We start from the raw sequence: 13,770 nt of genomic DNA, 5'->3' as shown, positions 1-13,770 counted from the left end.
GATCCCGAGCAAGAGGAAATTACTCGGAAGATGAAGAGCCTGGAACAAACCTTGAAAAACATTCATGGTCTGAGTGGCCAAAAGAGTGTCTCATACTCTGACCTCTGTATGTTTCCCCATGTCCACTTGCCAATTGGCTTCAGGATGCCAAAATTTGAAAAGTACAACGGGCATGGAGACCCGGTCGCTCATCTGAAACGATACTGTAACCAGTTGAGGGGTGCTGGTGGAAAAGAGGAGTTGCTAATGGCCTATTTTGGGGAAAGCCTCACCGGAATCGCTTATGAGTGGTATACAGATCAAGAAATTACTCATTGGCACGTGTGGGATGACATGGCTCGAGATTTTGTCCGCCAGTTCCAGAATAATGTGGACATCGCTCCCGACAGAAACTCTTTGTCCAATTTGAAAAAGAAAACCGCGGAAAGCTTCCGTGATTATGCTGTCAAATGGCGTGAGCAAGCTGCGAGGGTAAAGCCTCCGATGGACAAAGTTGAAATGGTCACAGTCTTTCTGCAGGCCCAAGAGGCTGACTACTTCCAGAACATGATGTCTGCTGTGGGTAAGCCATTCGCTGAGGCTATCAAAATTGGGGAAATGGTTGAAAACGGTCTAAAAATGGGCCGAATCTTGAGTCATGCTGCCTTTAAGGCCACGTCACAGGTTGCTCAGAATGGTTTGGAGGGTTTGATGAACAGAAATGAGTTTGAAGAGGGAGTCATGACGGTTTCAAGCTCGAGGGGGGCCCGCAGGTCATTCAGCCAATCATATGTGCCTCCTATCGTCCCACCACACTATTGTCCCCTTCCAAGTGTTGCTTATGCCTTCGCACCGCCTCCTTATGTGGTGATGAATGCGCAACCTTACTCGCGGCCACAATATTATACACAAAACCGAGCTCCAGCTCCCAGAAATACCCATCCTTACCAAGCTCCATATAATCCTCAACTAAATGATCCCCAATACAATCCTCGCCCAAGAGAGCCTTTCAGAAAGAATCAGTTCACCCCTATTGGTGAATCATATTCAAGCTTGTTCCAAAAGCTAATCAGGCTAAATCTATTGCAGCCAGTGGCCCCGAACCGGCCGAACCCCGATTCCCCCTCGCACCGAGCTGATGCTATATGTGAATACCACTCTGGAGCAGTGGGACACAGTACAGAGGACTGTTGGACCCTCAAAAGGGCAGTTGAAGGTTTGATTGAAGCTGAAATAATTGTTCTTCGGGATGAAGAAGCTCCGGATGTGATGAACAATCTGTTGCCTGCCCACAACATCGAGCCAATAGTCGGAATGATTTGTGAAGTTGAGGAATTTGATCCGGCATTGAAGGCCGGCCATTGCCGAGACAGAAGAAAATCCAAAAAACGGTCGCCAAGACTGAAAGTTCCCCATCAGATGGGAGTCTCGGTAGCCAGTCTTGCTATCCTCTCTGCATCCGAATTATCTCAGGGTGTGATCCGGATGTTTTACTTTATAGTCTTACTTTCCGATGTAAACCCTTCTATCTTCAAAATCGAAAAAAAATCAATCAAAAATCAAAAAAAATCCAATGGAATTAATATTTCATTGTCCAGGAATGTCTCTTTCCTTAATCTTGTCATTTTTTCTTATTCTCTTTTCTGTACTGTTAAATGCAGATTTCAATAACATGACATGCTTGCGGACTTCATGCCCCATATCCCAAAACGCTGTCAGACTTCGAAATAATGAATCAAGAGTCGAAATGCAAAGAAGATAAATTTGAGGAAATAAAACAAAGAGTTTGAACAACTGAAGGAAAATTGGTTCCAGAATTGGAAAGGTCCATACATTACAACAAGAGTACTGCCAAAAGAGTGCGTTGTACTTGGGACAAATCAAAGGAAATGTCCCTGAAACAACTGTCAATGCAAAAAGGTACTATGTTGGATCCTCCGTATAGTTCTAATATTCTCCGGTTGGGATGACGAAGGCTTTCATTCTCGCTACCCAAACACTATCAACCCTTTGCAATCCCTTTGAGCCGGCTCCCATTCTTTAATTACCCTCTTTGGAACCTGAAAGTGTTATTGAAAAATGAAATGAAAAAAAAAAGAAAAAAAAAAGAAAAGGAAAAGAAAGATACAAAAAAGGAAAGGAAGAAAAGACAAAGAAAATGAAAAAAAAAAGAAAAACAAAAGAAAATCAAAAACAAAAGTTTCCCTGAACTACGTTTGACTTGATTCCGAAGGATACGTAGGCAGCCTCTCTTTGGGGTTCAGTCACACCAAAATAAAACTCCAAAGTCTCCTAAAAGTGAAATTGGGGCAGAAGTTATAATGGTTCGGCGATGATCCCGCCTGAATGGTTCCAAAGTTGTAATTCAGTCCAAATCCTTTTTACCCAAACCCTGTTCAAGTCCTTCCAATCAATCGGTGAGAATGTTCAAGGATCGGAGAATGCGGCTACTTGGATCCGATGCAATCAAGATGAGAAAATGAAATGAGAGAGTCTTATTGGTGAAAACCCACATGGGCACCATGAGGCGATGGTAAGCAGAGAAATGAAAAATGAGAGAGTCTTGTTAGTGAAAACTCGCAAAGAGCACTATAAGGCGATGGTGAGAAGAGAAATGAGAGAGGTCAGCTCGTGAACACTCGCAAAGGGCGCCCCTGATTGAAAAGAGGATCCTCACAGCCATCGGCGCCGACAAAGTCATGGCAAGGTTTCTCAAATTTTGAAGCAAAAGTTGTGATGAATTTCTGAGAGTCGGATGGTTTACACAGATCAGGCATCCAGTCCAAAAGGCTTGTCATGTTCATTGAAGTCCGCATGTACTCCAGATAAGTCCTTCTTTCCTTTCCCTGAAAGGGACACATCTTGTTTAAACTCATTCTCCATTCCGTTATTTGTTTCTCTTTGAATCCCTTTCGGTCTAACTCTGTTTCTAAAAATAAGACAAAGAAAGGATGGCAAGACTGATTTACATGGCTTTCGTTTGATACAAGCTAATATGCAAAAGGTAACCAGCCTCGTCGGGGGAATCAAGTCCACCTCGACCGGCCATGGAGGCTGATGTTTTGAAATTGAAAAACTCCTGAAAAGAAAGGAAATCAAAGTAAAATGCCCACAAAGGCAAAATGAAGTTGAAAAGGTTGAGTCCCACGTGGCTAACCATCTCGGCAAAGAGTTGAAAAAGCCAAGGTACCCCAAATGCTCTGAATTTGAAGTTTGGAAGAAAGAAGCCAGAAAAGAAAGGCCTACAAAGGCGAAATAAAATTGGAAAAGGTTAAGTCCCACCCGACTAGCCGTTGTAGCAAACTTTGAGGAGCCAAAAAGCTCCCCAACGCTCCGAAAAAAAAGGAAGAAAAGGAAGTCAAAAAAGAAAGACCCACAAAGGCGAAATAAGTTGAAAGCTTAAGTCCCACGTGACCAACCGTCATGGCAAAGTCTGGAAAAACTAGAGGCTCTCCAGCGTCAGAAATGAAATTGGTCCTCAGGGAACGAGTAGTTGCAGTTGAAATCTTCATCAAAGAAGCCAGGCCGAGATCAAGTAATTGAAACAATCAAGGCCACAAAACCAACCACCGTTTCAAACTGACAATTGTTCTTTGTTTGAAAATTTGAGACAGGTGTAATCCAAAGCAACCGTGCAAGAAACAGGTGCAACCAAAAAGGAAAAATGCGCAAGAGCTAGAAACAGCTCTCCAGCAATAATCAATCCAAAAGGGAAGTCTCCTTCAAATTCTTTCCTGCAACTTACTCATTTTCTTGAACTAAAAAAAAAAGAGGAAGAAAATTCAAAATCATGGTAGCATAGGGCCTCCAATCTCTAGTTGCATCCTTTCCAACATAGGGTCCCACTCCCTAGTTATCCCCGGCATAACCCGAGGACCTTTTTCCTTTTCTCCCGGCATAACCCGAGGACCTTTTTTCTTTTATCCCGGGATAACCCGTGGACCTCCCTGGCATAACTCAAGGACCTTTTTTCTTTTATCCCCGGCATAACCCGTGGACCTCCCCGGCATAACCCGCGGACCTTTTTCTTTTATCCCGGCATAACCCAAGGACCTTTTTTCTTTTCTCCCGGCATAACCCGTGGACCTACCTGGCATAACCTAAGGACCTTTTTTTATTTTATCCCGGCATAACCCGTGGACCTCCCTGGCATAACCCAAGGACCTTTTTTTTCTTTTATCCCGGCATAACCCGTGGACCTCCCTGCATAACCCAAGGAATTTTTTTTTCTTTTATCCCAGCATAACCCGTGGACCTCCCTGGCATAACCCAAGGACATTTTTATTTTATCCCGGCAAAACTCGTGGACCTCCCTGGCATAACCCAAGGACCTTTTTTCTTTTATCCCGGCATAACCCGTGGACCTCCCTTGCATAACCCAAGGACCTTTTTTCTTTTATCCCGGCATAACCCGTGGACCTCCCTGGCATAACCCAAGGACTTTTTTTTCTTTTATCCCTGCATAACCCGTGGACCTCCCTGGCATAACCCAAGGCCTTTTTTCTTTTGGGCCGGCATAACCCGTGGACCTCCCTGGCATAACCCAAGGACCTTTTTCTTTTATCCTGGCATAGCCCGTGGACCTCCCTGGCATAACCCAAGGACCTTTTTCTTTTATCCCGGCATAACCCGTGGACCTCCCTGGCATAACCCAAGGACATTTTTGTTTTATCCCGGCAAAACTTGTGGACCTCCCTGGCATAACCCAAGGACCTTTTTTCTTTTATCCCGGCATAACCCGTGGACCTCCCCGGCATAACCCAAGGACCTTTTTTCTTTTATCCCGGCATAACCCATGGACTTCCCTGGCATAACCCAAGGACCTTTTTTCTTTTATCCCGCCATAACCCGTGAACCTCCCTAGCATAACCCAAGAACCTTTTTTCTTTTATCCCGGCATAACCCGCGGACCTCCCTAGCATAACCCAAGGACCTTGTTTCTTTTATCCCGGCATAACCCGTGGACCCCCCTGGCATAACCCAAGGACCTTTTTCTTTTATCCCGGCATAACCCGTGGACCTCCCTGGCATAACCCAAGGACATTTTTGTTTTATCCCGGCAAAACTTGTGGACCTCCCTGGCATAACCCAAGGACCTTTTTTCTTTTATCCCGGCATAACCCGTGGACCTCCCCGGCATAACCCAAGGACCTTTTTTCTTTTATCCCGGCATAACCCATGGACTTCCCTGGCATAACCCAAGGACCTTTTTTCTTTTATCCCGCCATAACCCGTGGACCTCCCTGGCATAACCCAAGGACCTTTTTTTTTCTTTTATCCCGGCATAACCCGTGGACCTCCCTGGCATAACCCAAGGCCTTTTTTCTTTTAGCCCGGCATAGCCCGTGGACCTCCCTGGCATAACCCAAGGACCTTTTTCTTTTATCTCGGCATAACCCGTGGACCTCCCTGGCCCAAGGACCTTTTTCTTTTATCCCGGCATAACCCGTGGACCTCCCTGGCATAACCCAAGGACCTTTTTTCTTTTATCCCGGCATAACCCGTGGACCTTCCTGGCATAACCCAAGGACCCTTTTTTCTTTTACCACCGGCATAACCCGTTGATCTCCCCGGCATAACCCAAGGACCCTTTTATTTTCCGGCATAACCCGGTCATTTTTCCAGCATAACTTAGTAATCCTCCCAATTCAAGGCTTCACTCCTATTCCCAAGGATACACAATTCTGACTTTTATTGCTTTCAATGAAGAATAAATTTAGACCTGTGTCACAAAGAACTCACGAAATTTTCCTAGTGAAAACTGGGGCAGAAAAATTTCGTTCGTTTGTTTGTTTTGGCATCTGAGCAGGTTTGACGCCGAGGTGCAAGATCCGAGGTGGACGAAAGAATGAGCCTCTATCCAGAATAAAGAAAAGAAGAAAAAGAACAAAAAGAAGCAAATTCAAAGTACTGAAGCAGACAAAGATGCGGATTGCTCAAAATTTGATCTTCGCATGTACCGTTATCCAAGAGCTGAAGAAAGAACCAGCACATGCAGCTGACGAGCATCAAGATTCAGATCGGAGTCAACAGCAAAAAACCAGCTAAGACTCAAGATCAAGCCTCAAGAAATTTATAGATAGGAATCTTGCAACTCGTAGTTGATAGGCCTAGCCAGCTTAGCTTTTGATTTTCCTTTTTGGTGTAATAAGGGGGTCAACAAGCAGTAGCAGCAGCAGTAACAGTGAAATCACAGCTTCCGGCAGTCCTAGCTACTAAAACTTCCAGAATTACACTGACCTGATTCCTTTATAGCCAAGGATATGTAGGCAACCTTTGAAGCAAGGTTCGGTCAGACTCTTTTCAAAATGCTTCTCTTGGAGTGCCAAACAGGCAAAAATCCCTCATCTTTGCTCATTTTATCTTTTCCCGGAAACCCCTCGTGTCTCCGAGCAAAGAGGGGCAGCTGTGAGCACGTGATTTTTGCCTCGCATGAATTACTCCTACAGAATCCCCAAAATTAGGATTTTTCTTTTATTATTTGATTTTTAGGAATTAATTGAATAATTTTCGTGTTTGCTTGCATTTTTGTGTGCATTTTTAATTTGTTTAAATCATAAAAATACAAAAATACGACGCATTTACATTTAGGATCCAATTATATATTTTTAGGTTAATTATTTAATTAATGTTACAAAAATGAAAGTGAATAACAAAAATAGTTCATTTTTGCATTTTTAACTTTTTAATTTTCAAATTTTTTATAGTTTAGGACTTAATTAATTTTTGAGAAGCATTTAGTTTTAGAATTAAATTTATTTTTAATTTGTAATTAATAAAATTTTAAAATGAAAAAAAAAAGAGAAAAGAAAAAAGGATTGTTAATAAAAAGGAAACAAATTTGGGCCAAAATCCATTGAAAATGCCCAGACCCAAATCAAATTCCCAGTACCCGTCCAGAAATGGCCCAAACCCACCCCATACCCGGTCGGTTCGTTTTAGCCAAAACGACGTAGTTTCAATGCCAAACTACGTCGTTTCGATTTTCCCCCATCATTAAACGACCAAGCTTGCCCAGTCTCTCAGTTAATTAAACCTAAACCTAATCCCCCTTTTTCCTCTCAAATTGCCGCCTGCTTCCACCGTAGCTCCGCCGCCCGGAAATCGCCTCACGGCGGCGGAGCACCTCCAAACACCCCCAAATTTTAACCAGCCAATCCTCATCATCTCCTCTTTCATATCACGCCATTGATTTCCCCAAAAGATCACTCAATTCCGCTGAATTGTAGATCAAAAAATAAAAATCCAAACTTTCTTCTTTTTGCTCCAAGTTTCCGGATCAAATCTACTGTTCGTGTTAAAACTTGCATGAATTCCTCAGTTTTTCATCAAGAAGTCCGGTTGATGTCAAGAATGCTCTATCCTTTGGTTTTGGCCAGATATCGGACACGTATCCTTGAAACGATCCAACTTCTTCAAGCTTCTGCCTCGTTCCTTTCTTGGCACATGGTGAGGATTGTTGCATGAATTATTAGCTATGAACGAAAGTTCGGTTAATATTCATGTTGCAATTCTCACCGTTTGGTCAAGCTTTGGATTCACCGGAGTTCGAGTTCGAGTTCGAGTCATCTTTGCTCTTGAGGATTTTGAAGTTTATTTGGGCTCCATCGGTATTTTCTTATTCCTTTTTCTTTCTCAAGCTCCACTGTTAGTCATAAGTTCCTCTTCCTTCTCGTTAATCTAAAGTCAGAAGTGTTGGTCATTAATTTAGTTTTAATTTACATTTTTCATTCTCTTAAAAGTGTTTTATTGAAAAAAAAAAGAGAAGAAGAATTGAATAATTGTATTGTCTCGGTTTTTAATTGGACTGCCTTCTCTTTAAGTTTGTTTTGGATTGGGTTTGGAGGTTTGTCAGTACCAGCCCATTGAATAAAGGTCCAAATTTGGAAGCCTGTCCGTTGGCCCAAGTTTGGGGCTGGGTCTTTGGTCATTTGACCCTGTTTGGTCTTCAAGTTAAATTTTAGGGCTACAGAGGGTAATTTGGGTAGTTTACTCAGGGAATCTTTTAATAATCACCTTAGGAAGCTTCTCAGAAGCTGCAAAATTGACTTGCTTGGCCAACAAGTCAGAAATTTAGGGACTAAGCTGCAAAAACAAAAATTAAGAAAGGTCTAAAATGCAAAATTGAACCCTTTCAGGCTGCCCTAGTAGCTTGCCTATAAAGGCATTGTTACTTGAGGCTCAAGGGAAAAAGAGCTAAAAAATCCAGAAAAGAGAGACGGCCAAATAGTTACTGTGCCATTGGATTTTGGGTGAATTTGAACTTCTTTTCAACCTCTAAAATACATTCTGAATAGCCTAAGAGTCGAAATGAATTAAGTTCTGTGTGGGACTGTGTGTTTTAGTTTGGTATTTTGTTGAAATTACTGTTCCTTCGAATCCTTTTCTGTGATATCTTCAATTTCTGATTCCTGAACTGGTTGCATGAGCTACTTGGGTTGAGATGATTTAAGTGTTGTATTTAAAAAGCTGGGTCTGAAGTTTGGTGGTGGATTTGTGACTACCGAACATTAATTTTTGGTTCAAAACTGTATTCGTGGTTGTTCCTACTGTTGGATACTGTTACTGCTGCTGCTAATTTTGCTTCCATTTCACTTTCATTTCCAAGTATGTAAAGACATTTGAATCACGAGTAAATGTAGACCTGAAGTTTATGGAATCAAGTTGAAGTGGCTGATTGTTTCTTTGAGCAAAGGCTATTGATTTTCCTACAGTTTCTTCACATTTCTCTTGTTAATTATCATGAGTAATTAGCTATATAGTTAATGGTATATTTCATGTTAAGACTTGGAATTTGCACTTATTTGAATGTAATAATTTGAGGACTGTGTGGACTTCTAAATATGCTGATTATGATTAAGAAATAAGGATGTTAGTTGTTCCTTTAATTGAAATTATTTGGTTTGGTCATGTCGTAGAATTGTTCATTCGAGGCTTGGTCTTAATACAGTTCATTCATGTTTTGCTCTTTACCCCTTCAGTTGTAAAATTTACATTTTGGTGATTTAAAGTGTTCATTAGATGAAGCTTGATGTAGTTTTTATTTTAGATGTAATTAATGGTCTAATATTCGACAATGGGCATTGTGATTCTCTGGCTGTTTGTATGAGATTTATGTGGAATTTAAATCCTCAAGCTGTATTTCAAGCTATATCTGAGATTTGGAAATTGGAGTTGAGCTCATAGCTAATTGTCAAACTTGGATTTTCAATGTTCTTTTAATATTCAGTGCCTTCGTTTGATAAAATGCCATGTAATTACCTCTTGCTAAGTAAAAATGAGTCCAGAAGTTGTCTGCACATGTATTGGTCCTGTTGAATATTTGCTTTTTCCTTCTTTGTTGAATTTTGTTAGTTGTTGGACTTGGGGACTCGATATTGAGTTCCTCACTCAGACCCGTTGAGTTTTCGAAATTGGGCTCATTTCTGGGCTCGAGCTTGATGGCTTCCTTCGAATATGATTTGGGCTGTAATTTCGACCCAGTCATGCCTAGCTCTCTCGCTAGCTTTTTTCTGGTTTTGGACTTCACGTGGGCATCCCATTTGTGGCTTTTGATTGTTAACTGAAGGACCATATGGAACCTTTAACTTTATTGAGTGCTAAACAATTAAGCCCTTAAAATAATTGAGGTAGGCCATATAAGATAAAACAAATAGTCTATGGCCCTCCGAGCTTTTAGTTTGAATGTCCCTTTAATAATGGAATTGAGGTGTGCCATGCCAAATAAAATCTCAAAAATTCTTGGCCCTTGCTTAATTAATATTTCTTAGAAATCGAGGCGTGCCATCTAGTTAAATTTTCCATGGCCCTCGCAAAGTTGAAAGTGCGTAGTTGCTTTAGGCGCGCTATTTAAAAATTACTTTCCTAAACTCGGGTGTGCATTTCATGTGACCCAAATCCAAATCTCAACAACGTTAGATAAAATGTGTCGTGGACTGCGGGTGCATTTCATATGGCGTGGTCCAAAGACGCGTTTTAGATGACGTTGAAATCTTCCTTAAAATAATTAAAAGCGGTTTAATAAGTTAAAATATACCACAGGTTAAAACATGTATTAAAATCAGATAATAGGCCAATTATGATAGTTTAACCGAGCGTTCTAGAACCACGGAATCCGGGGGTGCCTAACACCTTCCCTCAGGTTAACAGAATTCCTTTTTTAGAATTTCTGGTTCGCAGACTTCAAAAGGAAAGTTGAAATTTTCCTCGATTTGGAATTCAAAATAAACCGGTGACTTGGGACACTAAAATTGAACTATCCCAAGTGGCGACTCTGACAAATAAATAATTCCATTTCAAATAATGTGACTTTAATTGGAAAAACTCCCTCATTTACTATCCTTCGGGGTGGTGTGTAAAAAGGAGGTGTGACAAGAGCGACACGTGGAACCGGAGACAGATGAAAAAAGAGACAGGAGGAAATCAAGTTCGGGGGCAGCAATCTCGGTAACCCCCAAAGGGAATGTTGCTCATGAATGCACGCCACCCGACAACATTCCATGAGGAATATTCTGCATTATTAAATACATAGTCCGTTATAGAGAATATGGCATTCATAGCCTGCTGTTACACATTCTTCAATGGCCCTCATAATTGTCATTTAAAAGGGGCTTAATCCTAGAACCTTGTTCCCTAGGTGTAACTATAAATAGTGAGCTCAACAGCCATTTTAGGGAGGAATTTTCTAACAAACTTATGGTATACACTATTCAAAATCTCAATAACATTTTATTTCTTGCTTATTAATATTGCTATTACTACCTCCGGAAGCTTTGCTCCCGGAACCAAGCTATCTGTCGTCTTAGCTCGATTTCAACGCTAAGTGTTGCATTCTTGTTTAATTTCTTTATCAGTTTGGGATCAAATCGATTCGCTTGTCTATAAATCACGTATAAATTTAATTGTATCGTTTTATGGGTAAACAGTTTGGCGCCCATAGTGGGGCATAGACAATTGTGTAATTGAGTTGATCCTTGCATCTATTACTAACTTGTTTAAATTCTCTGTTTCTTATCAAAAAATCACAAAAAATGCAGATAACAATGTCAACGTCGCACATGACGTTGAGGCCTAAGGAAATCGGCCTCAACACGAAGACTCGATCAGTGATACCCGCAACGAGGGGGATGAGGCCACCCCGGTCCATGACGGGCAATATCCACGACATGTTTAGGAGGCAACTCCTGATGATGCTGAAGCAAGCACGTCGCAGAAACAGTAAGAATCCTGAGGGAACAACAAAAGGCTATTATGGGCCATCTCTAGCGACAGAATCAGGTCATGACGGAGTTGAGGCAAGCATTGTTGGGTGCTTCCAACAACGCGAATGGATGAAGTCCAGTTCCTCCTAGTGCTCCCGCAAACCAAAGAACACAGAGGGTTGATAACATCACCCCGATGGGCGAGGTCAGCTTCGACACAGCTGGGGGGAACGGTAGCGGATCCGGTAACAATAATGAGAATGATCCCTTTAAAAACGAACGCATGCGGTTAATGAGGGAAATAAACGCTTGAATGGACCAAATCCCAGAGCACCGCTAATATTGAAAGGACTGAATTCAAGGAAATACATCCAGTTGTCGTCCAAACAAAGCGCAGCACCGGAGTTGATCCCGAAGTGGTACAAGATTCCAGACGTTCCGAAACATGATGGAACTCTAGATCCTCAAGAGTACATCACCACCTATACAACTGCGGTGAAGGGAAACGACTTGGCTCCGCACGAGATTGAGTAAGTTTTATTGAAGAAATTCGGGGAGATCCTCACAAACGGGGCCCTGGCATGTTACTCCCTTTTAATCGAGCACTCAAGAGATTACTTCGGGATGCTCGTGGATTCTTTCATCAAGTCCCATGTCGGGGTCAGGAAGGTACAGGCCCAAAAGGCCGACATATTCAGGATTGCGCAAGGAGAGTCCGAATTTCTGCGAGAGTTTGTGACCAGATTTCAGAAGGAAAATATGCTACTACCGGTCATGCCGGACAAATGGGAAGCTGAGGCATTTAATAAAGGTCTGAATCCAAGAAGTTTCGATGCTTCCCGAAAACTGAAAGAATGTTTGCTCGAGTTCCAAGCAACAACGTGGGTAGATGTACACAACTGCTACGAGTCGAAGATAAGGATAGATAACGACCAGCTCGGTTTCCCGGCATCAACCAAGGGTCGGGACCGAGAAAAGAATAAGGAAAAGTTGAAGGATGATTTTGATGCAGACCAAAGGTCTTCTAGAGGTCGGTTTTTTCCCTATGAAAGGGCCGAATGATGCGGCAAAGTTTTTCGCTCAGGGGGATAGATTCGCTACCGATAGGAGAGTTGATCGCGGCCGGAATAACAGATTATTGCAAGACAAAGAGGTATCGGGCTCCCGATACTCCACCTACCCCAGGCTGTCCAAATACAATTTCAACGTTAGCGTGATGGAACTAGTATCGACAATGAGAAACATTAAGGAAGCACGATTCCTGAGGCCGATGAGATCTGACCCCCGTCAGAGGTATCCTAATCTATGGTACGAGTACCATGGGACCAAGGGTCATCGGACTGGGGACTACCGACATCTGCGCGGGGAGTGGCAACATTGGTGAAAAACGGACATCTTAGAGAATTCTTATGTGACCGGGCTAAGAACAACTATGGTCGCAATTGGGATAATAGGGAACCTTCAAAATCAGGAGAAGATCCTCCTCGCTTGACGATCAACATGATTTTTAGGGGGAACGAGATTAATGGTGTCACCTTTTCGACAGCAAAAAAAATAAAAGTATCGGTGACTTACAATAAGAGACTCCGAGAAGTCGTTGCGGACGACATTACCTTCACGGAAGAAGACAGATGGACTCATACTACCGTACAACGATGCCGTGGTAATTTCTCTTAATATTTTAGATTTTAAAATAAACATGTTTTGGTGGACCTAGGAAGTTCAGCCAACAATATCCAGTGGAGAGTGCTGGAACAAGCTAGGCTAACCGGAAGCATTATTCTGGCAACGAAGCTCCTTGCCGGGTTCAATTTAGCAAGCGTAACAACTCGAGGGGAAATCCTGCTGTCCGGGAATGTCGAAGGGGTAATGAAGACGACCCTTTTTCGACGTAGTAGACGGCTATATGGGTTACTATATCATTTTTTGAAGACCATGGTTGTATGAGATGAAGGTTGTGCCATCAACATACCATCAACTTTTGACATTCCCAACTCCGTAGGGAATTAAACAATAAACAGATAAGAGAAGATCAACTGACATCAAGGGAGTTGAACGTGATTTCAGTTTCCAGTGGCAAAGGGAAGGAGCACGCGACATAGCAATTACAGGAACCGATGCCTGCCCGAGCCAAACGTAGTCAACCGGGGGGAGGAGTTATCAGAATCCTATCATTAACCAAGATATTTCCAAGTACCAGAAGAAACGGAAACAACCAAGTCCACGGTGGAAGAACTCAAGCAATTCACATTGTTTGAGAAATTCTTGGAGAGAAAGTTCCACTTGAGGACAGGACTAAACCCCGAGCTCAGGTCAGGATTTACTGAATTTCTTAAATTTAACGTTGACTATTTTGCGTGGTCGCGTGCGGATATGTCAGGTATTCTCCCAGAGGTGGTCTTGCACAACCTAATCTTGGATCCTAACATCCCTTTAGTAAGGAAGAAAAAATGCCCTATTGCCGAGGTCAAAAACAAATTCGTTAAAGAAGAGGTAACTCATTTGCTTGATATCGGTTCAATTCGGAAGGTAAAGTATCCTGACTGGCTAGCTAACATAGTAGTAGTTCCAAAGAAGAATAATAAATTTT

Source organism: Nicotiana attenuata, chromosome 12 (assembly GCF_001879085.1).
Source record: "Nicotiana attenuata strain UT chromosome 12, NIATTr2, whole genome shotgun sequence".
Taxonomy (NCBI): domain Eukaryota; kingdom Viridiplantae; phylum Streptophyta; class Magnoliopsida; order Solanales; family Solanaceae; genus Nicotiana; species Nicotiana attenuata.
This window is presented reverse-complemented; position numbering follows the sequence as displayed.